The sequence below is a fragment of the Pinus tabuliformis genome, chromosome 3_2 (assembly GCF_031772625.1).
Source record: "Pinus tabuliformis cultivar Carrire ecotype Pingquan chromosome 3_2, CPIR1, whole genome shotgun sequence".
NCBI classification, from domain to species: Eukaryota; Viridiplantae; Streptophyta; class Pinopsida; order Pinales; family Pinaceae; genus Pinus; species Pinus tabuliformis.
This window is the reverse complement of record NC_142302.1, coordinates 508,488,365-508,516,093: the sequence shown is the minus strand read 5'-3', so window position 1 is coordinate 508,516,093 and position 27,729 is coordinate 508,488,365. Positions and strand designations below refer to the sequence as shown.

General features: G+C 35.3%; 1 pseudogene; it reads left to right on the top strand.

Annotated features, from left to right (window-relative positions):
* The first annotated feature begins 833 nt into the window (after nucleotides 1-833).
* On the top strand, nucleotides 834-16,413 carry LOC149181546 (putative pectate lyase 18; annotated as a pseudogene).
* The last annotated feature ends 11,316 nt before the right edge of the window (nucleotides 16,414-27,729 follow it).

Here is a 27,729-nt window from a genome sequence, read left to right as displayed (position 1 = left end):
AAGATAATCTGAAGGTGCAGGTGAACAAATATCATGTTAATTATGGGGCAGATTTCACCAGAGGTTAAAACCTGTAGGAAATATATCTTGAATTACAATGACTTAAATCCATAAATCCGAGAAGAATCGAACATGTGCATAGTGGAGTGAGATGAACCTAAAGCAAAAGTGCCGTTTATTTTGGAGTTGCATGTGAAGCAATCCAAGCATATCTGTAAGTCCTGTTCTGTATTTTGGAAGGATTTGCAATTTGGAAATCGCCATTAGCCGGCTCAATTCTCTGTATTTTTGGTAGTAAGTAAAATTAATTTTACTTTCTCTAGAATTATGACAGAGAGGTGGAGTTAGTCTCATTGCTGATATGGCAGTTTTTAACAACCGTGATTTTTAACCATCTATTTTTTTAACAGTGATTGTCGGGCGTTTTCTCGATGAAGTACTCTCACTCACATGGTAACACTGTTGGATGGCCAATAGCTATGAGTAGATTCCTACATAGTTTAATCATTTAACAATTCCCAATTTCTTATATAAGAAAGGGCAAGGTGTTCATGCAGATTCGTGCACACGAGCTGAGTACTCGACTGGCATTAGTTGTAATTTATAGGAATTAGCCTAGCAGCTTGTTATTATGATTTACCATATTTTCTTCTGCAACTGGTATAATCAATGTCATAAGCTCAACAGAGTCTTCTCTTGCCCAATATGTTGTTAGCAGAATCGATTTAGTGGAGATCATATATAGCAGCGAAGTACTATATATAAGAGTGCAGTGGAATCCCATCGTTGTAGTCTGCAGACTGTAACATTGTTGGCCCTCTTCTGTAACCAAAATGACTGGCTATCGATGTGTACTGTCATTGCTTAGTTTCTTGGGAATGTTTTGCGCTCGTTCTTCAGCAGGCAAGTCATTCGAGAATTTTACAGCGGCTATCCTTGGTCAGCCTGCGGTTGTATCTGGTTCTAAAGATACTCAACAATCTGCAACGAAATATGTGGAGCAACCCGAACGGGTAGTTGAAGCTGTTGAAAGGTAATGCAAAGCAAAATTCAATTATTCTAGCTCGTAGTTGATGTAGATGTTGAATTTCCTAGATCTGCCTCCATGAATGACTAGATTAGATATCATCAACAAGTAAGGTTTCAACAAAATTTTCCAGTGTTGAAAGGCTAAGTTTTTTGCAATGCCAATCTATTCACCATGACTGAACTGTATGTTAAGATAGAACTACTTTAACCATGGGAAGGAGATAAATGGAAGTGTGCTTACACGATTAGGATGGATGTAGATATGTTTTTTGTTAGTAGAATAACAAAAGAATAAAAGAATCAAGATCCCCTTGTTCCCTATTACCTTGATGCAATACTACATCGCATCAAACAATTTCACGAGAGGGGGTTGTGCTTTCTATCAAGCTTCAAGCTAGCCCAACAAAAAAATGTGGGTTCATCAATGTAGGATTTGTTCTCCTACAGATTCCAACAACGTCAAGAAGACGATCTACGCATCTACAAGAAGTGGATCTAAACTCGTACCAATCCACACAACACTCAAACTGAAGTGAAGAAGACCGAGGGCTTTAAGGATTATATAGAGGCAGGCAGATCATTCCCAAATCTCATTTAGCACTTCCAAGCTCTACTCACTCTTACTTGATGGTGTAAGACTGAAGGGGATTGAGTTAGTGAGCTTGGGGACCAAACAGAAGTATTTATAGCCAAGATTCCATCAAGCTTCTATTGGTTATGTGTCAAGTGTTCCACATATCATGGTAGAGAATTGCAGAGGGAGTAATGGACCACTCCAGAAGCTCCCAACAAGAAATTAATTAACTGCAGTTGATTTCCGTAATTTAAGGAAATGACTGTAGTTGGTTTCAACAAATGAAGGAAATAACTGCAATTTACTTCCGTAATTGTTGGCGGCAATTGGGAAAATGTAAAGGGAGCTTAACATTCTCCCACTTGGTCCATACTTCCAATCTTAATGTCTCATCTTAAAACCCATTGATAATCTGTATTAAGTAATAGATATATGAATTATGACGATAGGTCCTCTAATGACGAGTATTATCTTCCATGTATTACTATGTATTTATTTCTATTAAATTTTATGTGGCAACAATTTCTTAATGAATAAACCCTATGTTTATTGTTGGTCCTACACAAATGAATTCTCTCAAATCAAATTAAGGTGCACATAAATATGAGAAAAACATCACAATAATTAAGAATTTCATTAAAATAACATTGTCCATACAATGAGAAACTACATAACGAAACGAAGTCCCATATTCATTACATGATCCTTGAATTTAAATGGTGGCATGCCCTTAGTCAAAGGATCAACGATCATCAACTCAGTGCTAATGTGCTCAATGACCACTTTCTTTTCTTTAACACGTTCTCTTATAGCTAAATACTTAATGTCGATGTTTTTATTTCGACTCCCACTTTTGTTTTTCTTAGCCATAAAAACAGCAGTTGAATTGTCGCAATATATTCTCAATGGCTTAGAGATAGAATCCATAATTCTAAACCCAGAAATGAAACTCTTAAGCCATACACCATGTAAATTAGCCTCAAAATAGAAGACGAACTCGACTTCCATAGTGGAAGTGGCAATCAAAGTCTGCTTGGCACTCCTCCATGATACAACTCCACCGACCATCATAAAAATGTATCCTAATGTTGATTTGCATGAATCAACACATCCAACAAAGTGATAATCTGAGTAGCCAATTAATTCCAAATTGTCCATCCATCTATACATAAGCATGTAGTTTTTGGTTCCTTAAAGGTACCTCATTACTTTCTTTGTAGCTCTCCAGTGGTCTAAACCTGGATCACTCTGATATTGTCCCAACATTCCCACAACAAATTCAATATCAAGTCTTGTGCAGACCTGAGCATACATTAGGCTTCTGACAGTAGAAGCATATGGAATGTTCTTCATTTGTTCACTTTCAAAGTCATTCTTTGGGAATTGGTTTAAATTGAACATATCACCCTTCACAATCGGAGCTACACTTGCTGAACAATCCTTCATCTGAAATCTCTCTAAAATTTTATTAATATATGTTTCCTGAGACAGACCCAAGATGCCTCAAAATCTGTCCCTATGGATCTTAATTCCAATGAAATAATATTGCTCACCCATATCCTTCATATTGAATTTTTTAGAGAGGAATTGTTTCACCTCATGCAGCAAACCCTTATCATTGGTTGCTAGCAAAATGTCATCCACATATAAATCAAGAAAACAAATTTTACTCCCACTAACTTTCAGGTATATATATTGATCCATAATATTTTCTACAAAACCGAAAGAAGAAATTACATTATGGAATTTCAAATACCATTGTCGAGATGCTTGTTTTAAACCGTATCTGGATTTCTTGAGCTTGCAAACCAATTTCTCACCATCACTAGAGGGGAATCCTTCAGGTTGTTTCATGTAAACCTCCCCCTCTAGATCTCCATTGAGAAATGTCATTTTCACATCCATTTGTTGCAACTCCAAGTCAAAATGGGCTACTAATGCCATAATAACGCGCAAGGAATCTTTCTTATATACATGAGAGAAAGTCTCCATGTAGTCAATTCCTTCTTTTTGAATGAATCCCTTGGAAACAAGTCTTGCCTTGTATCTCTTAATGTTGCCCAATGAGTATTTCTTTGCCTTAAAGACCCATTTACATCCAATGGCTTTTGCACCATTAGGCAACTCAACAAGTTCCCAAACTTCATTACTCTTTATAGAATTCATCTCTTCCTTCATGTCATCATACCATAATTCTGCTTCTTTGCAACTCATGGCTTGTGAAAAAGACTCGGGATCATTTTCGGCTCCAATGTTGTAGTCAGATTCTTGTAGATACACAACATAATCATCAGGAATTGCTGGTCTCTTTGGTTTAGTATATCTTCTTAATGTTGTACCACCATCTTCCTAAGAAGTATGTGGTTCAACTCGTTGTTCAAAAGTTCTTGGCAACTCTTGAACTACCTAATCTACTGGAATGTCGTCAACAGCTTGTGGAACTTCAACAATTGGTTGTTCAACACCAGTCTGAACTTGAGGGGTGATGTGAACAATAACCAATCTATCACTTGAGGTGGAAGGTTGAGATTTTGAATGATCATTCTCATGAACTATGTTCCTGGTTTGATCGCTCCCACTGATCAAGTCATTTTCAAGAAAATTTGCATTTCTTGATTCCACAATCCTAGTGCTGTGAGATGGACAATAAAATTTTAACCTTTAGACCTTTCAACATATCCAATGGAATACCCACTAATGGTCCTTGGGTCCAGCTCCTTCTCTTGTGTATTATATATTCTCACTTCAGACGGGCATCCCCAAATGCCAATATGTCGCAAACTCAGTTTCCAACCTTTCCATAATTCAAATGGTGTTTTATGAATAGCCTTGGTTGGAACTCGGTTTAATATATACACTGTCGTCTTAAGTGGTTTAGTCCACAAGGATTTAGGAAAATTGGAGTTGTTAAGCATACTCCGCACCATGTCCAGTAATCTTCGGTTTCTTCTTTCTGCTACACCATTCTGGTCTGGTGAACTAGGCATGGTGTATTGGGCAACAATCCCATGCTCTTAAAGAAATTTTGCGAATGGTCTAGGTGCTTGTCCATCTTCTGTGTATCTACCATAATATTCTCCACCTCTATTGATCTCACAATATTAATTTGCTTGCCGCATTGTTTTTCTACTTCAGCCTTAAAGATCTTGAAGGCATCTAACGCTTTGTTCTTTTTACAAAGCATGTAAAGATACATATATCGTGAGTAATCATCTATAAAAGAGATGAAGCATATCTGACCATATGAGTCCATGTCTAGACTACATATATCAGTATGTATGATCTCTAATATGTCCAAACTCCTATTGTCACCTTTGTTTGACTTGTTAGTTTGCTTTCCTTCTATGCAGTCCAAACGAGTCTCAAAATCAGTAAAATCCAGAGTATTAAGTACCCCTTCATTTACTAATCTTTTAATTCTTTCTGTGGAGATATGACCTAATCTCCGGTGACATAATTTAAAGGAATCTTCATTAATAACACATCTTTTAGTGTCAGTGTGAACATGCATTGAATAATAAGTGACATTGTTTTGTAAATTAATGCAGTAAAGACCATTAGACAAATACTATTCCCAACACAATCAGATTTATAAAATAAACTGAAGGATGTTTCTAAAAAGTTAAAGGAATATCCAAAAGGTACAAGCCTTGAAACTGAAATCAAGTTTCTAGAAAAACTTGGAACATAAAAGGTCTATTCTAATTCTAAAACAAAGCCACTACTTAAATTTAAATAGCATTTTCCTATAGCTTCCACATGCGAGTCCATCTTGTTTCCTGATAAGATGCTTTGCTCACTTCCCATTGGCTTCCTTAGTTTTTTCAAACCCTGCAAGGAATTCAAAATGTGAATTATTGATCTAGAATCAATCCACCAGGTGTTAATATTGACATTAACCATATTAGATTCATAACAAACAAAAGAGATTAAATTACCTTTGTCTGCAAGCCATTTCTAAAATTTGGTGCATTCCTTCTTCATGTGTCCTTTCTTTTTACAGAAGAAACACTCAGAATGCTTCTTTATATTAGCTTGGGGAGGTACTTTACCTTTCCCTTTTTGATTGGGTTGAGATTTTCCCTTTTTGCGCGTTGCCAGCATTGCACTTTCTCCCAGTTCCATCACTAGTCTCTCTTCCTCTTGAATACACATGGTCATGAGTTCATTAATTGACCATTTATCCTTATGTGTGTTGTATGATATTTTGAAGGGTCCGTATTGGTGCAAAAGGGTGTTCAGGATGTAGTGCACCAGAAAGGATGCCAATATTTCAACCTCGAGTTTCTTCAATTGAGCCATAGTGTCCCTCATTTTCTTGATGTGCTCGCGCACACCTTTCACACTAGTGAGCCTTAGGGATGAGAACTTCATTATTAGGGTGCTTACTAGTGCCTTGTCTAAAGTGACGAATTGATCATCAATGGATTTCAGCAAGTCTCAGACCTTTTCATGTTGATCAACGGAACCACGAATACCAGCTAAAATTTTAGTCTTAATGAACATCATGCTTAAGCGATTAGATCGCTCTCATCGTTCATAAAGCGTGATGTCTGCTACAGTAATGGTATTAGTGAGTGCTGGTGGTTCCTCTTTCCTAATAACATAGTCTATGTCCATCCACCCCAAATGAAGGAGAATTCTCTCCTTCCAGACCTTATAGTTATCTCCCTTAAGTTTAGGGATATCACAACAAATTTCAGAGAAATTTGTAGCTTGTACAACTGCATAAAATTTAAGATCACATGCTTATGTTAAATTTGAGGCCTAAATAAAATTTCATGTTTTACCAATGTAAATCATGCTTAAAAATTGAATCTAATGACATAAAAATTGTTTGTACACTAAATTTTCAATTCAAGCAGATTCAGTTATTCTTTATGATAGAATTTATCAAATTATTTCTTAATTCATAATTCTAAAGGGTATATTATGATTATAATTCAATATAAATTCTATCTTAGATTTCAACATTATGATAAAACTATTAATTCATAATTCATGTGGGTAAGTTATGAATAATTTGATATTTTATCCTAATTAATTATATAAATATAATAAAAATTCTTGTGGGATAAAATTTATTACATTTAGTATAATTAATTACAATTAATGTCTAAATAATCTTTATGTGATCCTAATCAATCATAATATTATTTAATTAGAGATGTTGTGGTTGTTCTCTAATCCATTAAAATTATATGGATCACTAGACATTATTTCTTTTATGCATAAAAAATTAGCTTGAAATAAATTATAATATTCATGTACGAGAATAGTTAATAAATTTTGCACAACAATTATCCAAAATGCATATAATTAAGTAAATATTATAAGCATAAAAATTGAACAAAAATTAGACATATTTCCAAATAAATGCCTTAATTCAGAAAATTCTCAAATCCATTAAAATGATATGGATCACTAGACATTATTTCTTTTATGCATAAAAAATTAGCTTGCAATAAACTATAATATTCATGTACGAGAATAGTTAATAAATTTTGCACAACAATTATCCAAAATGCATATAATTAAGTAAATATTATAAGCATAAAAATTGAACAAAATTTAGACATATTTCCAAATAAATGCCTTAATTCAGAAAATTCTCAAAATATAACATTAGCATAATAGAGCATGTCTATAAACACCAAGACAGAAATAAAAAATTTCTCTCATACCAAATGATAATAGAATAACAAAAGAATAAAAGAATCAATATCCCCTCATTCTTTATTACCTTGATGCAATACTACATCCTGTCAAATAATTTCACACGAGGGGGTTGTCCTTTCTATCAAGCTTCAAGCTGGCCCAACAAAAAAATGTTGGATTCATCAACGCAGGATTCGTTCTCCTACAGATTCCAACAGCGTCAAGAAGACACTCTATGCATCTACAAGAAGTGGATCTAAACTCCTACCAATCCACACAACTCTCAAACTGAAGTGAAGAACATTGGGGGCTTTAAGGATTATATAGAGACAAGCAGATCATCCCAAAATCTCATTTAGCACTTCCAAGCTCTCCTCACTCTCGCTTGATGGTGTAATACTGAACGGGATTGAGTTAGTAAGCTTGGGGACCAAACATAAGTATTTATAGCCAAGCTTCCATCAAGCTTCTGTTGGCTATGCGTCAAGTGTTCCACAGATCATGATAGAGAACTATAGAGGGAGTAATGGACCACTCCAGAAGCTCCCAATAATTAACTGCAGTTGATTTCCGTAATTTAAGGAAATGACTATAGTCAGTTTGAGTAAATGAAGAAAATAACTGTATTTTACTTCCGTAATTGTCTGTGGCAGTTGGGAAAACGTAAAGGGAGCTTAACATTTTTGTGTTAGGTATTTGGCAAATATTAATTAGCACAAACAATTGAGTTAGTGTTTTTTTATCTCGTGAATATCACTTTGTACTTATAGTTGGTTTTTATTCAAATATAAGAACCAGATGAAAAGTTATTGAGCCAATCAGTATGCTTAATATTTATTTTGATATGTATTTAATATTTATTTTGATACTAGTCTTTGAGTTTGGGCTTATATTTGTAGTTGATTTTTTTGAATTTTGGGCATATTTGACCTTTTTTGAATATTTGGCCATAGACATAAAAATGTCCGATATTAACTAACGGAAAAACAACTTATCTCCATTTAGGGTCCAGAAGTTTGAGTTAGAAGTTCAGCCCAGTCTATCTGTTACTAGTTTTGGAGGTTTTTACTGCCCATTTTGTTGTGCTTAATATATGTTGTTATGGGCTTGGGCTTAATTAATGGAAGATATGGCGGGAGCATTAACGGTTAATTAATGGAATGTATCGCAGGAGTATTAACAATTCAAGGAGGGAGCTAAGTTATTTGACTTGCGGAATGGGGAAACCCATGGACGACTGCTCGCGCTGCAATCCAGATTGGGAAAACAATGGAAAGAGGCTTGCAGACTGCGCCATTGGGTTTGGCGGGAATGCCACTGGAGGGAGGAATGGGAGGATTTATGTTGTCACAGATTCCAATGACTACGATGCAGTCAATCCACGGCCGGGTACCCTGCGCCATGCTGTTATTCAAACTGAGCCTCTGTGGATAATTTTTCAGAGAGACATGGTCATCCAGCTCAAAGAAGAGCTTTTCATGAACAGTTACAAGACGATAGATGGAAGAGGTGCAAATTTCCACATTGCCAACGGTGCCTGCATTACGGTACAGTACGTTCACCACATTATCATTCACGGGATTCACATCCATGACTGCAAGCCTGCAGGAAATGCCATGGTGAGGGATTCCCCGGCACATTATGGCTGGAGAACGAGAAGTGATGGAGATGGAGTCTCCATCGTTGGGGGAAGCAATATCTGGATAGACCATTGCTCCTTGTCAAATTGTGCAGATGGACTCATCGATGCCATCCTGGGGTCGACTGCAATAACAATTTCAAACAATTTTATGACGCACCATGATAAGGTTTGAATCTCAATTCTGGCTTTGTAACATTAAAAGTTCAAAATTTCCTATTCATGCTCATCCCATTCGTCACATTGTGATATATAAATTGTCGCAGGTCAGGACGTTAACATGCAAGTAACGGTTGCCTTCAACCATTTCGGGGAAGGGCTCGTGCAACGCATACCCAGGTATCTGAACCGATCTGATTTCAGATTTTTCGTTTTGTGTTTTATGTGTTAACAATCCAGCAAAGCTTAGAGGTCAAAAGTTTCTCTGTAAAACAATGTTTAATGCTGAAACGCAGATGCCGACATGGCTACTTCCACGTGGTGAACAACGATTACACACACTGGGAAATGTACGCAATCGGTGGAAGTGCGAACCCAACAATCAACAGCCAAGGCAATCGATTCCTCGCACCTGTCAATCGCTCTTCAAAGGAGTTAAATGTTGCCTCCTCATTTCTGCTCAATCTATTAGTGTCTGTTGAAATATAATCCAACTGCAGTGTTTCTTTCAGAAAACTGCCTGTTTCTTTTCATTCTTGCGACGCGATCTGATCGCACGTCGCAAATCGCATTTATTCCCACTGCCCCCGTCTGTTCCCTTTGAAGTCTTCCAACGCGACGTTGCGATGCAATACTATCGCATATTGCAAATCACGTCCGCACCGAGTTTCCTCTGCTACGTCTTATGTTTTCTGCCGATTACGATCCCGCGATGTGATTTGTTCGCAAATCACAGATCGCATCCATATGTGTTATGTCTCCGCCATTTGGTCTTCCGCCGACACGATATTGTGATGCGCTCTGATCGCATCGCACATTGCCTCACCTGCAAACAATCTCCGCCGTCCATTCATTTGATCCGACGGCCCATATTTGTTCCCGTCATATTCACGCCTCCGCCATACGGTCTTTACGCCTTAACCTGTTTTGTGTTCCCGAAGAAGGAAGAATGCTAGAACCAGCACTTTGTGCCATTACTCTTCACCAACTGCATTTAACAAAAAGCATGGCCGAGAAGGAAAAGGACATGCCTCGAGCCGGACGCAGCATTTATCAGTTATGGAGTTCCACTCCACCTGCTCGAGAGGTACAACAGAGCATCGGAAAAGATCTATTTTGTCCACTGAAGCAAGCAGTTTGTAGCAGAGACTCCATCAGAAAGTTAAAGCGGTTGGTGGACAGTTATGACTCCTCCTCGCATATCTTAGTAATGTAGAAAAATGTATTATATAGTATGTGTAGACTGTAGAGTAAAAAAAAAGGGGGGAGTTTTTTTTTTTTTGTAACGCACAACAGTGCTGAGACACAAAAAAAAACCTTTTTTTGTGGAACTGAAGCGTTCCTGTTTGTAATCCCTCTGTGAGAGGAAGACCTGTTGTAACAGCAGTTTTTTTTTATGAATACAAAAGTTTTCTTTGTGTGTGAAACTTTGTTCTCTGAAAAAAAATTAGTTTCTACTGTGTCAAAACAGAGCATTGTTCTCGGTTCAGTTTATTTGGTTTTGTTTGGAATCATCAGAAATTCCCAACAGTGGTATCAAAGCTTGTCCAAGCTCTTTGAAGGTGTTAAAGACACTGGAGGAAGATTTCTTGCTGCGGCAGCTTCTCCAACAGAGTGAATACTCAGTCAAAAGAATCCAAGGTATTTCTCAAGCTAGTTTTATGTGTTGTTGTTGAAGACAATCAGTTATTTTAAATACACCGTAAAGTATTTTGAAGCATAGTTAAGTGTGCAAGAATGGCTGGAGCCAGCACTAGCATGGGTATCTTTAATACTCAGCTCCCACAGTTTAATGGGAAGAACTATGATTACTGGGCAATAACCATGAAAGCTTTGCTTGCCTCACAAGATTTATGGGAATTTGTTGAAGATGGTTTTGAAGAACCAGCAGATGAAAATGAGTTTAATAGGTTAACTCAGGTAGAGAAAGATCTGTTGAAGAGCTATAAGAAGAAGGATTCTAAAGCCCTTTTATTTTTGTATCAAGCAGTGCATGAGAGTGTGTTTCCAAGGATAGCAGCAGCAAAGACATCCAAAGAAGCATGGCAAACTCTAAAGATAGCCTATCAAGTCATGGAGAAAGTGAAGACAACAAAACTACAGTTGCTGAGGAGATATTTTGAGAATCTTTGCATGAAGGAGTCAGATAATATTGACTCATTCTTCACACATGTGATTGGTCTGGTCACATAGATAAGGTCTCACGGAGAGATTCTTGAAGAAAGGAGGATTGTGGAGAAACTGTTGAGGTTCCTACCCTCAAAGTTCGATGTGGTTGTCACCACCATAGAAGAGACAAAGGATCTCACAAATTTTTCAGTCGATGAACTACATGCATCACTAATAACACATGAGCAGAGATTGAGTAGAAATGAAAACTCATCTCTAGAGCATGCCTTCAATAACCAGATTTCCTTTGGAAGAGGAAGTGGTCAAGGCAGAGGAAACAAGAGAGGAAGAGGCAGAAGCCAAAACAGAGGTGGAAGAAACAGTCCAGCTAATGCTCAAGGAAGAGGCAGCAATCCAAATCAGAACCAAGGCCAAGGCAGCAGCCAACAAAGTGGACAACATCATGCTCAAGGACAAAGGTATGATAAATCCAATGTCCAATGTCACTATTGTAAAAAATATGGGCATTATGCAAATGATTGTAGGAAGAACCAACATGATATGAATAATAGAACTACTGCAAATTTCACTACAGAAAGTATCAGCCAAGATAATGTGTTGTTTGCATATAATATGGCTGAAACAAAGAATGAAGATGTATGGTTTCTAGACTCCGGTTGCAGTAACCATATGACAGGAAACATAGCCCTGTTTTCTAAGTTAGATCAGAGTGTGAAGTCACAAGTCACACTTGGGACTGATAGTAAAATTTTTGTTATGGGAAAAGGAGAAGTAAAAGTTTTGACAAGGAAAGGTGAAAAGAAAACCATAGCAGATGTTTATTATGTTCCTGGAGTGAAATGTAACCTCTTAAGTATTGGACAACTTGTTCAAAAGGGTTACAATGTTTTCTTTGTGAATGATGTATGTACCATCATGGATAGAGCACCCGACAAACGATGTATTGCTAAAGTAAAGATGACAAGGAATAGGATGTTACCTCTCAGAATGAAGGCATATATGAAAGATGGAGTAGAAATAGCAGCAGATACACAAGAGGCTTTCCAAAGCAAACCAAAAGATGAAAATTGGTTGTGGCACTTGAGATTTGGACATCTCAACTTTGGAGGTCTCAACTTGTTGTATAGAAAAGGAATGGTAAGAGGATTACCATTGATAGAGAAACCAGACAGCCTTTGTGAAGGTTGTATCATGGGGAAACAACATAGAGAAAGTTTTCCATCTAGGAAAAGCATAAGGGCAAAAGCACCCTTATAGATTGTCCACTCAGATTTATGTGGACCGATGCAAACTCCATCATTTGCAGGCAGCCAATACTTTCTAACATTCATTGATGATTTTACTAGAAAAACTTGGGTCTATTCCCTAAAGAACAAAAGTGAAGTGTTTGAAAAATTTCGTAATTTCAAAGAACTTGTAGAAAAACAAAGCGGGCTGCATATCAAAGTTCTAAGAACTGATAGACGAGGTGAGAGTATCTCCAAAGAATTTCTACATTTTTGTAGAGAAAATGGAATTCATAAGCAGTTTACCACTAGGTACACTCCGCAGCAAAATGGGGTTGGCGAAAGGAAGAATAGGACAATCATGGATAGGGCGAGGAGTATGCTAAAAGAAAAACATTTGCCAAATGACTATTGGGCTGAAGCTGTACACCGTGCAGCGTACATTTTGAATAGATGCCCTACAAAAGTAGTCATGAACAGAGTGTCGGAAGAAGCATGGAGTGGGAGAAAGCAAGGAGTCACCCACATGAAAGCTTTTGGATGTGTGGCTTATGCACACATTCGAGATCAGCTAAGGAATAAGTTGGACAGCAAAGGGGAGAAATGTATTTTTATTGGATACAGTGAGGAATCCAAAGCTTATAGGTTGTATAACCCATCCACCAAGAATTTTTTTGCAAGCAGAAATGTTGAGTTCATTAAGGAGGAAGATTGGGATGGAAGCATAGAGAAGACAGTGAATGTTAAAAATTGTTCGTCTCATGATGAAGATGATGAGGATTTGGTTGAAATACATCCCCAAACAGCAGCACCAACACAAGGATAGCAAGGGACACCCTTGAGGAGAAATGATTGTGCTTCTCCAAGCACACCACAAGGAGGAAATTCAAGTGCTTCTTCAAGAACTTTACACCAAATGAAAGAGGTAAGAAGTTCAGAAATTTAAATGATATTTATGAACAAGAAGCAGCAAATGAAGGTATGAACTCTTTATTTGCTTTATATTGTCATGTTGATGACCCTGTTCATTTTGAAGAAGCCATTAAGGATAGGAAATGGATAGAAGCTATGGATGAGGAGATCAATGCCATAGAATGAAACAAGACATGGGATTTGGTTGAACTAACAAAAGGAAAAGAAGTCATTAGAGTTAAATGGGTCTACAAGACCAAGAGTAATGCTGAAGGCAAAATAGAAAGACACAAGGCAAGGCTGGTTCTCAAAGAATATAAGTAGTAGTATGGGAGAGACTATGAGGAAAATTTTGCACTGGTTTCTAGAATGGAACAGTGAGAGCAGTGCTATCCATAGCAGCACAAAGCAAGTGGAAAATTTACCAAATGGACGTGAAGTCAACATTCCTAAATGGAGTGTTAAAGGAAGAGGTTTACATTGAGCAACCTCTAGGCTATGGAAAGAAAGGCCAAGAGCACAAAGTGTGTAGATTGAAGAAAACTCTTTATGGGCTGAAGCAACCACCAAGAGCGTGGTACAGTAGGATAGATTCCTATCTACTAGAAAATGGAATTGAAAAATGTGAGGGAGAACCCACTCTCTACATCAAAGAAAAGAATGGTATAATTCTAATTGTTGTGTTATATGTTGATGATGTTATTTTCACACATAATGATGATTATCTCTTTGAAAATTTCAAAACAGTCATGAAAGAAGAATTTGAAATGACTGACATGGGTTTGCTGAGATACTTCTTAGGAATAGAAGTAGAACAAAAAGAAAATGGAATTTTTATCTCACAAGCAAAATATGTTAATGAAGTGTTGGAAAGATTTAACATGCAGGAGAGCAAAGCAGCAATCACTCCCATAGTGATGGGATTAAAACTCAACAAAGAGGACAATAGAAAGGATTTTGATCCTAGGTTGTACAAGAGCATAGTTGGCAGCCTGATGTATTTGACTGCAACTAGGCCAGATATAATGCATGCTGTTAGTTTAATTTCCAGATTCATGGAGAGGCCAAAAGAAGCACATTGGCAGGCAGCAAAAAGGATTCTGAGGTATGTTAAAGGTACAAAAAGGTTTGGCATTTTATATACTACTTCAGAATGTTCAGATTTAATTGGATACATAGATAGTGATTGGGTTGGAAGTGTAGATGATCAAAAAAGCACACCCGGTTATGTTTTTCACATGGGTTCAAGAGTCATTTCATGGGATTCTAAAAAACAGCCTATTGTAGCATTGTCTACAACAGAGGCAGAATATGTGGCAGCTAAAGTAGCAGCATGTCAAGCAATTTGGATGAGAAGAATGTTAAGGAGTTTATGCCAAGAGCAAACAAATGCAACTGTGATTTTTTGTGACAATAGCTCAGCTATTGCATTATCCAAGAATATTGTGTTTCATAAGAGAACGAAACATATTGACACAAAGTTTCATTACATCAGGGAATTGGTGAACAATGGAGAAATTGTTTTACAACATTGCAGAACTCACGAGCAGGTTGCTGACATTCTGACCAAACCATTGGACTAGAAAAGTTTTGAGTTTCTGAGGAAATGTTTGGGTATGACTGATAACCCAACAGTTGAAATTAAAGGGGAGTGTTGAAATATAATTCCAACTGCAGTGTTTATTTCAGAAAACCGCCTGTTTCTTTTCTTTCTTGCGACGCGATCTGATCGCAGATCACAAATCGCATTTATACCCACTGCCTCCGTCTATTCCCTTGAAGTCTTCTGACGCGACGTTGCGATGCGATACTATCGCATATCGCAAATCGCGTCTGCACCCAGTTGCCTCCGCTACGTCCTGTGTTTTCTGCCGATTGCGATCCCGCGATGCGATTTGTTCGCAAATCGCAGATCGCATCCATATGTGTTATGTCTTCGTCATTTGTTCTTCCGTCGACATGATATTGCGATGTGCTCTGATCGCATCGCACATTGCCTCACCTGCAAACAATCTCCGCCGTCCATTCATTTGATCTGACGGCTCATATTTGTTCCCATCATATTCATGCCTCCGCCATACGGTCTTTACGCCTTAACCTGTTTTGTGTTCCCGAAGAAGGAAGAATGCCAAAACCAGCACTTTGCGCCATTACTCTTCACCAACTGCATTTAACAAAAAGCATGGCCGAGAAGGAAAAGGACATGCCTCAAGCCGGACGCAGCATTTATCAGTTATGGAGTTCCACTCCACCTGCTCGAGAGGTACAACAGAACATCGGAAAAGATCTATTTTGTCCACTGAAGCAAGTAGTTTGTAGCAGAGACTCCATCAGAAATTTAAAGCGGTTGGTGGACAGTTATGACTCCTCTTCTCATATCTTAGTAATGTAGAAAAATGTATTATATAGTATGTGTAGACGGTAGAGTAAAAAAAAATGGGGATTTTTTTTTGTTTGTAATGCACAGCAGTGCTGAGACACAAAAAAAACATTTTTTTTGTGGAACTGAAGCGTTCCTGTTTATAATCCCTCTGTGAGAGGAAGACCGGTTGTAACAATAGTTTTTTTTATGAATACAAAAGTTTTTTTTGTGTGAAACTCTGTTCCCTGAAAACAAATTTTAATTTCTGCTGTGTCAAAATAGAGCATTGTTCTCTGTTCTTATTCGGTTTTGTTTGGAATCATCATAAATTCCCAACAGTGTCGAAAGTAACAGAGTGAGTAGATGGAATTGATGAATATGAATGGTCGGACAGGTCACGAAGCACGAGGACGCACCGGAAAGCGCATGGAGGCGGTGGAATTGGAGGTCAGACGGAGACCTAATGTTGAACGGAGCGTTCTTTACTCAATCGGGTGCGGCCGCATCGTCGAGTTATGCGAAGGCTTCGAGCCTAGCAGCAAAGCCATCGTCTCTGGTTGGCTCCCTCACTCGAAATGCCGGTGTTCTACCATGCTCGGAACTCCGGTGTTCTGGCATGCCGAAAAGGCACCCGCTGTTAATCCCAACAACAGTTCGACGCACATTACTTTTCGGTAGCAACTTCTCTTTCTGTACTATATGTAGTGAGCACTCTTTCATGTGAGAGCATGTTACATAATTTGACGAAGCTCTTCCACTTTTCAAACTTTGACCTGAACGAATATACCGCTCTCCTCTTTTATGTATGAGAGTTAATGTGCAGGCGTAGATTGTGTTCTAGAATATCGATCGCATAAATAATGTGTATGTACAGTCATTTATATAAGTTTTTGATATTATTTCATGGTTTGTTTTTGTTTTTAGTGATATATTTCTAAAATATATTAGAAAATTTATTATAATTTAGTTGTTAAGTTAGTAATAGGAATAATTATTGAGACGGGATCCTGCGGACGAAAAAAAATCAGAAGAACGACAATGGCATCCAGCGCTAGGGTTTACAATGCCGCCGCCGAGCATACAGAGGACGGATTCCAACAGAATCTGCAGGTAGCTGTGTATCCTGGCAATCATCTATGCAGCTCATGGAAGAATCGACCGGCAACGGAACCCGCCTACGCTCTTACGATGGACCTCCTGGACAGGGCACGGGCAACCCTTACGAAGAACCTCCTGAGCAAGATATCTGAACTAGCAGCAGATCCGAAACAAGACAGCAAAGGCGCCATGGAACATGAGAACGGCTCGCATGATATCTTTTTTGGGTGCGCCGGATCTGGTGATTTACATATCGGATCTGCTAAGAGAGCACCCGGAAATTGGCTGATTGGAGGTGGACGACCCTCTCACACCGTGGGACGACATAGAAACCCCGGATCTGCCATTATCCCGCCAGATCTGGCTTACAAACCAGGGAACCGGGAACTGGTAAGAGCTGGATCTGCCGCAGTACACATCGAATCTGCGATAGCAGCATCGGGTAAATCGTTGGTTGAAGGCGGATTCTCCTCTCCCACAATGGGAAGTTATGTGAACCCCAGATCTGCCATATTTCCGCCAGATCTGGCTCATAAACCAGTGAATCAGGGCCTACTCCTCACGAACACAGATCTGATCCAGATCTTCATTAAATCGATTGAAGGCAAACATCTGTGCATAAGACTCAGTAAGGGGACGAGCATACACGAGTTAAAGAAGAAGATCCAGGGTCACCTTGGAACCCCAGCTCAATATCAAAATCTTATATATTCTGGGTACAGTTTACAGGACAACCAAACACTCCAGCACTACGGCATTACCAACGATTCAACCATCATGCTTAATCTGCGGCTGCGTGGTGGAAGCACCGGTTCCAGCACAAAAAATACCAGCTCTTTTCGGGATGCAGTCAAAGGGAAAAAAATGGAAAATAAAACAGCACCACCATCAGAGTTGCCAGGACCCTACATCGTTGAACAAAAGCCAGAATCACCAACTCTACAAGTAACTATGCCAGAGGTAAATAGCCTATACACCGATTTATCTAATACTGCAGTTATTTGTAGATTCAATGGCTTCTGGCCTAAATCAGATGCCCTGCATCAATGGATCTACTCAACATGGACACCAAACTGTGAAATCTATCTCTGCCCCAAGGGGTTTTTCATAGTTAGATTTGATACAGAACAGGAAAGAGACAGCATTATCAATCAGGGGCCTTGGTTCTGGGGCAGTGCTGGCCTCTTCACCACCCCCTGGTTCTCAGATTTTAATGCTAATACAATGATAGTCTCAAAAATGCCTGTATGGGTGAGGCTACATGGACTCCCACTACACTTCTGGCATCAAAAAGTGTTAATCGCCATTGGGAATTCTCTTGGGAAATTCCTAAAAATGGATGAAGATAGAGCTATCAGGGGAATCTTTACATTCGCCAGAATATGTGTAGAAGTGGACTTGAGTGAGGGGTTACCTGACCACATCACGCTGAACTTTAATAATACTCAATGGATTCAGCAGCTTGACTACGAAAACACATTGTATGCAGACAGGGCACCTTCAATATAACTGCCCATTAGCTTGGAAGGACCCCAGGAAAACTAAGAAACAGCAAAAAAAGCCCAAAGGCTGGCAGCACACAGACCCATTGGAAGAAGAGGACATAAATGAGGAACCCACAGAGAACCAGACGGAACCAGCCTCTCAAATGGGACAAAAACAAACTCAAGAAACGATTACCCCTTCTACTCATACGGGGCCGATCATTACAGATCTGCATCAAGAGTTACAAATGGAAATAAGTGGCATAAAGAGAACCCACGGCTCAGAGGGCTCAGAATCAGACAAAGAACTACAAATGATCACAATGGAAAACCAGCTAGCTACTATTACACCCACTGCTGACTCAGGATGGCGTCGGGTGGAGAAGAAGAAGGGAAGAAAAGTATAGGCTTGCTGGAACATATTATTTTTCTTTTTTTTCTGTTACTCTGTTGGTCCCTGTCTTTACAGGAATAGTTCTTTTGCTATCCAGTGTTATTGTCTCTGTTCGCTGCCTGTCTTTACAGGATCAATATGCCTTGGCATCTACAAAATGTAATTTTATCAATTATGACAGGATCAATATGCCTTGGCATCTACAAAATGTAATTTTATCAATTATGAATAAAATTACGATTTTTTCCTAGGGGAAAAAAATAGGAATAATTATTATTCCCGGTTATTTGTTAATAAAAGCTTGATTCATCATTATTATTCAAAAAAAATCAAGTCACATAAATTTATTCACTGGTGATTATAAGAAGATAGGTTTTTACTCTTTGTAAATATATTTAAACCTTAAACCATTAATCTTTCAAGAAAAATGACCTCTTAACTAAATATAAGTCATTTTTAAAACATATTCCAACCCCAATATCCAATTTTAAGAAAAAAATAAATAAATTATAATCTTCAAAATATTAAAAAAAATAAAATATTTTTTATATCAATATGAATTGAATCATCAATATAAGAAAGAAAATTGAAACTAATTTCTATCGAGATTACTTTACCATAAAAATAGATAAACATTTTAATTTTTTTGAAATAACAATTTAGTGGAATCATAAATTATCTATTCAATTTAAATATTTCCATTTTTAGAAGATAAGAAATTTACTCTACACTGACAAACCAAAAAAACACAATCTAACCGAATAGTGTTTACCCACAATTAAACAAAACAAAGTAATTAAACGTATTCTTTTATAAAACATAGATTCGTAAAAACAAATCTCACTATTCGTGACACCAAACCATAAATACTTAACACTTATTTAAAAATACAATACATATTTCACAATAATTTAAATAGCAGAACACAATGTTACAATCATTCGTTTATACTATATATTACATTTTAAGAGAAAAGGAACGAACAGCAATTTTGTGAAAACAATCAGAATGATTGTAATTTAGATGAATATTTTTCTAATAATTTATTTTTAATGATATTAAAATAACACGGGATATTTATTTTTAATTTTATTAAAATAACTTGGTGAACGCAGCTTCACGTGAACTTAGCAAACTCGCAACCAAGCTCATTTAATTCTGAACGTATCCTGAAATTTGTTAAAATACTAACTATTCAAGAAAGAGTGAGCTGATTAAGTCTACTGAATCAGAGAACTTTTTATGCATTTTAAGGGGAGATTGATTAATCAACCAGCATGTCTTAAATAAGTTTTAGATTAAAAAAATGAAACCGCCCATGAAACTTACATGTGATAGCAAAACTGTTTTATAAAACAACCTTGTATAAATTTTCTTGAATGATTGATTGAAAAAATGAAATTCTCCAGAAAATCTGATCAGAAATCGTTTTCTTTAGGGTTTCTACTGTCGCATTGTTCGGAGAATGCAAATATTGCAGGATTTATTTATTTATTTTGTTGAGCCCTTTTGATATATATAATAATGAGAGCTCAAAGTTGCTTCAAATTGAATATTTAATATTGAAAAGACCATGAAATGGATAATAAGGTTGGAAAATTTAAATATGAATGCTAATTTATTTATTTATTAAGTTTTTAAAAGTTTTTCTAAAATTAAATATACGATTATTTTGAATTTATGAAATAAATAATAAATAAATTTTATATTTATTTTATTAATAATAATGGATTTTTCTTCATTAATAGTAAGGGTGTATGAAATTATTTATTCATAAAAAAAATATTGATTTGGTATAATAATTTAACTATTTAAATATAGGAAATAATATAACATATATAATTTTATAAAATATTAAATATTCTTAACTATTAAATCATTCTAACTATTCTTAACCATTTTTATCTGATAACCAGACCCAAAAAAGACCACTAAAGTAAAACCCTCTCAAAACTATTATACCTTTATGATTAAGATAAAATAAAATGCAATAATAAGTTAAATACAGTGACAGGTTAAATACAGTGACATGTTAAAAGGCTGGGCAGATTTTGCACAATTCAAATCGTTATGAACAACTATTTTAATTTGCTTGGTTGGTTTCAAATTAACTAAGTCTGCTTTATTTCAATGAATAAGATTCAAATTTAAATTAATAGATTTTATTTTAATTTGTCTAGTAAATTTCAAATTAATAAAATTTATCTTATTGTTTAAATTAATAGATTTTATTTTAATTTGTCTAGTAAATTTCAAATTAATAAAATTTATCTTATTCATAGAAGATAGTTTTGGAGTAGTTTAATTGATAATGATTATGAAAATGATGTTATATGTGAAAGGTTCCAAGTTCAAATCTTCCTTATTCATCTTTATTTGTAAAAAGGACATAAGTACCTACATAGTATAGTGATCAATTCTTTTAAATAAATAAATAAAAAATTAACCATACATAATTAAAATTACTGGTTCCTACCACCATGTGCATCATTACTGTGAATATTTAACTGTTATAGCACTCTGTTTTTCCTCCCCTCTCCTTCACTCAGAGGTCTTCATATGAAAACATCCCTTTATTCCTACGGGTATGTTCATCACTATTGTGAATTAGTTGAGGGGTGTAAACTATCACACCCCTATGTGCCACAACCCCATCAACAACAACACGGTTATCAATGAAAGCTCAACAAATATGCGGAGTCGCATAAATAAATTAGAACGCGGTTATCAATGAAAGCTCAACAAGTATGCAGAGTCACATAAATAGATTACAACGGGTTTCTTTTGTATTAATTATCCCGGTAAATGGGATTTTGAGTGCTTTCAGTCTCCGAGGGTTTTTGCTTTTGCAACAATTTCATAAAGACAACAACTCAACAAACCCCTTTCTGACCTGATACCATAAGCCAACCCCTTTATTGAAATTGTGTTACTTAGAAATGTAGAGGAAACAAAACATAAATTTATACATGCATCGTGAATTTTTATTATTACAATAATTAAATGAAAGGTATTTAACTTTTTTCGACTAGAAATTCACTTAAAATATTTTGACATGCAATTATACACTATAAATGACTTGATTCAATGTTCAATTAACTAACTTTCTTAATTAACTTATTTTATTAATAATACTCTCGTTCCTTTTCCTTTTGTTTTTATAATTATTGTCTTCTTCTCTTCTTTCCTCCGCTTTCTGCCCTTCGTTTATAAACCAGACACTCGCTGTTTCCTACTGCTCCAGTTACTGGTTCTTTTCTACGGAGAAACTACTGGAACCTGTTCTGCCCAGCGACTCAGTCACAGTAAAATTATTCCGCCGACAGTTGGTTGAACCTACGTACTACTATCTAGCGCCATCAACGTCAAGAAAATTCGTCCCTGTCGATCAAATAACTTCCTGCACAGAATTCATGTGAAGCAGTGAATAGAGGGACCCTTGGACAAATGATAGCGGTAAAATGGAGGACCAAGTGACGAAGGGCTGAGGCTTCCAAGCGGATTTCGGCCTCTCCTTTCATGTCAAACTTCCCTTTCCCCAGCAGACACCCCGGGTTGTCAAAATGGAGGAGGATCCAATGGCCCAACGGACTGCGATTGGAAAGGGATTGACGTTACCCGACACCCAGATCTCCGTAGCAATATGGGTTGTTCGATCTTGGGAAAAACAACGACCCAATGCTTTGCATTGTACTTATTAAATATTTATGGTATCTTTTTAAATATGTATTTATATTATTCTTATTATTATCTAATTTTAAAGTTAAGATCAAGTCACGAATTAAATTTAATTGAGATCAAGTTACAAATTAAATTTAATTGGTATATAATTTTTTTATTTATAATAACCAAAATGTTGATTAATAATATATTAAATTTATTAAAATTTTGAAAATTATAATATTGAATTAAATATTTAAAAGAAATTTACTTTAAAAATTTTAAAATTAAATTTCATTTTTTAATTATACTTAATCCATAATACTTAATACATACAAAAATAATAGTATTTTTTTTAAATTTTAAAATAAATTTATTAATAAATTAAAAATTAAAAAAAAAGTATATCACAAAAATTAATTCAAATTATTACAATAGTACTGAAATCCAAAACGTAAAATCCACGAACCTACAAATGTCATCCTACTACAGAAAGGGGTTCTGATATTTATCTGAACACAATAAATAAACACATCCATGACAGTAATATCAATTTTAGTCGTTGTCATATCGCCTTCACTCTGTGTCATTATATCACTTAATCATGTATGCACATTGTATTGTTAATGTTGTGGATGCCACGTACGCCCAAGGCCTATAGGCCACCATGTGTTGTTTTCCCACTCACGCATAACAATGATTTTATTATCCATTCATGCTTTTTCTTTTTCACTTCTTCAGTCTATTAGTTACCTACATTTAAAAATTAAATTAAATTATATTTTAGATAGATTTATGACTTGAACAAGTGGCTTTTTTATTATTATAATTATTTTTATATTTATAATAGATGTTAGTGTTTATTCATTTGACTATAAAATATTTATACTTGTTGGGTTATTATTATATATTAAGTTAATATAATAAAATTTTAAATTTCGATTATTATGGTTTTTGTTTTTTCATTATTAAGAGTTATAATTGTCATATGGTATTAAAACCACAAATTTTGAAAATCATTAATTACTTATATTATATTATATTATAAAATAAAATAAAATAAAATTATAAAAAAACCTTACAAAAATAATATCATTCATATAAATAAGAAAAATCATGACTATTCAATTTAAAAGTGTTGATATATTTTACCTATTAAAAGCAATTTTCTAATTAGTCAATATGTATACCAAAACTAGTAAGAGACCAAGGACAATCTTTCTTCAAGTTTTATATTAGAATTAAAAAAAAATTATCACCTAGTTTTATATTAGAATTAAATTCCTTTTTATCACCTTTAATGTTCTTAAATTTGACAATGACATTGTGATACAACATTATTGTAATAGTTATTAACTTCAAAGGAACTTTTGACTCTTTTAATAAATTCTAGAGGTTAGTTCTAGTCATCGTGTTAACTGATTTTCTAAAGTCAACAAAGTAATATAGAAGGAGGCGGAGGAATTATCGGACGGCTAAAAGTGGTCGCAATCCGACTAAAAAAATTTAAATAAATCTTGTAAAAGCAGTGTTTGAATCATGTTTTTGATGGTGGAAATGGATTCAACACCATCAAAAACGTCTAGGACACCTAAAATTTTGAAGTTTAACAACTATAACTTGGATTTACAAAAATCCTTGCCGAATTTTCTCTAAATATGACTGGAATTTCCATAATTTTCTGGACAACTATAACTACGCGAATATGGAATATCAATTTTATTATTGCAACGCTTTACAATGATCCTAAGTATCAATTTTATTATTGCAACGCTTTACAATGATCCTAAGTGTGACAACTTTGTCTATAATTGAAAAATAACTCCTAAATCTAGCTCAACCTTTAGCTCTTTTTCTATGGTTTTCTACAAATATGTTGATATTCTTTTGCAAAATAATTCCATACAACTTTGCTCGAAACATGGTTAAAGATATTGTTCCTATAATTAGAGGATTGACTTTATACCCACTTTTAGAAAAGGGAAGAATGAGGTTTTGGGTCCACACTTTAGGAAAACCCTACTATACTACTAAATTAAAGAGCTTGTGGACCTACTTGACTACTAAATTGAAGAATTTGTGGATGTAAGAGATGAGGATTGGCTTTCCAATTTTAGGATTCCTACTTGGTGACCTTCAATATCCTTTGCTTTCTCTTTTAAGAGCAACTTAACCCCAAACTTTCTATCTTAATATATATATATATATATGTATGTATTAATAAAAAATGTAGTATTTATCAAAAAAAAAAAAAAAAAAAATACATAATTTTTTGCATTTAATGTAATTAATTCCAATAGTCATCACTACTATGAGTAGTGTGTGTTTCTATGTATGAAATTAAGGCTAGATTTTATTTGTTACATGAAACCATATGAATTTAGTGTTAGAGTCTAAACAATGACAATGAGTGATACCTGTTACTTGAAATCATATGAATTTAAAAAAAATATAATTTTTGGTTATAGAAGTGAAGGAATTCGAAAATAAACATGCTTATATTTTTTGGGTTTTCTTTTTACTTGTCAAATTCCTTTGAAATTTGTGAAGTTTGTAATAAAATTGAATATTTTGCAATAAAAGTGTTATTATATCTTAGGTTAAAGTTATTTGATTCATATTATCTATATTCTCTATTTTAGTGAGCTTTAATTGACATAACTTGAGGACTTGAATTTAATTTATTTCCATATCACCTATTTCAAATGTAGAAGTTTTTTTTTTTGTCGATGTTTATTATGATTAAATTACATTATTTTTTTTCTTTGGAACTTTTTTTAATGTAGAGCTTAACACTTATGATATAACAAGATTCTTAAGCATGGATATTTATACCCATTTTACCATCGATATTATTAACTTGTAAATAGGATTTGTTACAATACCATAGGCAAGCATGGCTTATCAATACCACTTACCCATAAACCATAACTCATTACAAATAAAAATATTTTAGTTTTATTTAATTTTATAACCTTTTTAATATTATATAAATTTAAAATTATCAACAAAATAATAATTATTACTTAGCATTATCAATTATTTTTTGCATAAGAGGCGGGTACTAAGCAACAACGTTGCATATTACACTTGTTATGAAATAGTAGTTGAATAACAAAACTTAAGGAAAGAATAAGGAAAATTAAAAAATTCTCCTTATGCACAAGAAAAAATAATTATCAAAAAATATTGTCTAATACAATATATGTTACATGACTTAACTAATATAATTGTGAGTATAGTAGTGAGTCTAGAGAGATGTGAACATGCTATGAAGAAAATTGATACCTAGTACTATTTAGGTGGTCATGTACTCATCATGCAAGTGGAGATTAGTAACATGAGCTTGTGGAGTTCCCTCTTGATGATAATAACGATTTTTCCATGAAAGACTCCACTCTCTAGTGTTATTGAGTAAACTAAGTGTATGTTATCACAAATACCCCTCCTCGAGTACTACTAGATAGAACAAAATGAATGAGTCCCAATAAGAAGTCATGTAAGCTACCCATTTTACAAAGTATGTAAGTAATATAGAACAAATAAAAGAAGAGGAAAGAGGGAAAACCACATGGGACTAAAAGCCTCCTCTCAAAATATAATACTAAAAAAGAGGTACAACTACTAGAAATTTGCGTCCTTCACCCACAGATAGTTTCGCAAAAAGTGACATTTTTACTTAGCGCAAGTTTTCGTGAAGATGTCGACAGTCTATTCAAAAGTGGGATAGTGTTGCAAGTGGATGATCCCATCACATACCAATTCTCATATTTAGTGCATGTAGATCTCAATGTATTTTGTTTGTCCATTGTTGTTGCATTAGATCTCTGTAAAACTTTAGTGTGTTTTGATTGTCACAACATATGGCAGTTGAATGATGAAATATGATACCAAACTCATTGAGCAAGATCTACAACCAAATGGATTTAATGGAAATGTTGGCTAGTCCGTTATATTTGATGTTTTTCAATGATAAATAAATCGCGAATAGATTTTCGCTGGACCAACATATGGGGTCGAAACCCAAATTGAGAACATATCCTAAAATGGATTTGTGATTAATGTTATTGCCAACAGAATCTGAAATAGTGTGGCCAATGAGATCCAAATTACACCCTGCTACATAATGAATCCCATAACTGATGGTTTCCTGGACAAATTTGAGTAAGTGCATCACAACATTCCAATGCAACTCATAGGACTCTTGCATGTATCTGGAAAGCGTGTAGTTCCATATGAGAGATCTGAATGAAAGCAAGTGAGATAGAGGAGACACTCCACAAGATGTCTATGCATGGTTCAGTCAACCAACAATGTATCCTTTCCATCCTCAGTTTTCACTGCCAATTAGCACGCTATAGTTGCTAGCTTGTAGTTGGAAATATGAAAGCGAACTAGGATATATCACATACTTGGACTAAGAAATTGTGATCCTTGAATAATTCCGCTTGATTTTGTTGGGTCCCTATAATACTAGTGATTACCCGATTACTATTATAGTTGCATCCCTTATTAATATTGTTGTGCCCCTATTATCCCCATATTGTTGTTACTGTGCCCCATAGAATCCCTCTATTGTTATTTTTGTGGCTTTATATTATTATTGTTAGGTCGGCTGGGTTATATTGTGACTCCTTAGACTCCTATATATAGAAAGGAGGTTTTGTCATTTGAATCATCCAAGAATGTTCATTTATGTAATGTAAAGGAGGTTGCGCCCTTGAAGAGGCTAAATTCTAAGGCGTTGATCTATCTTTTCTATCTTTTCTTGAGTTGGTTTCATAACATTTGGTATCAGAGCTTTGGATTCTAGGGTTTTGCTACTCCAAATAGTTCATCGTGGCATTTTTGCTATAACTATTTTCTTGCAACATTTCAGAAGCAAAAAAAAACCCATTTGAGAAGAAATCACACTGAACATCGCGTCCAAATTTCAGAGCTTTTCGCACTATATTACGGAGATGTGATTGTAGAATTTCTGAATAATATAACACTTATTCATAGAGATTATCCTGATTATACACTATTACGGAATGCATGCATAATACATAACCTCCTCTACGTTGATCATCAATTTTGCGGAATTAAAAACAATGAAACATCAATCGCATGAGCACATTAACATAGTATGTAACCGGGGAAAGTATACAGCTGAAAACCCCCAACTATCTATATATTATAATGATAAAGAACATGTAACAATACATAGTACAATACTCCTCACAAATACTCAATACTATCTCCACCTGTTACACACAAACTAGCTTAGATCTGAATCAAGTCACAGGTTCAAATCTCCTCCGCTGTTTTCCTGCCTCTACTGCGCAATCCAAAGCAAGAATAGGAATGATCCAAGCTCATTTTCCTTGGCTTGTACTGCGCAATCCTCATTGGAAATCTCCAT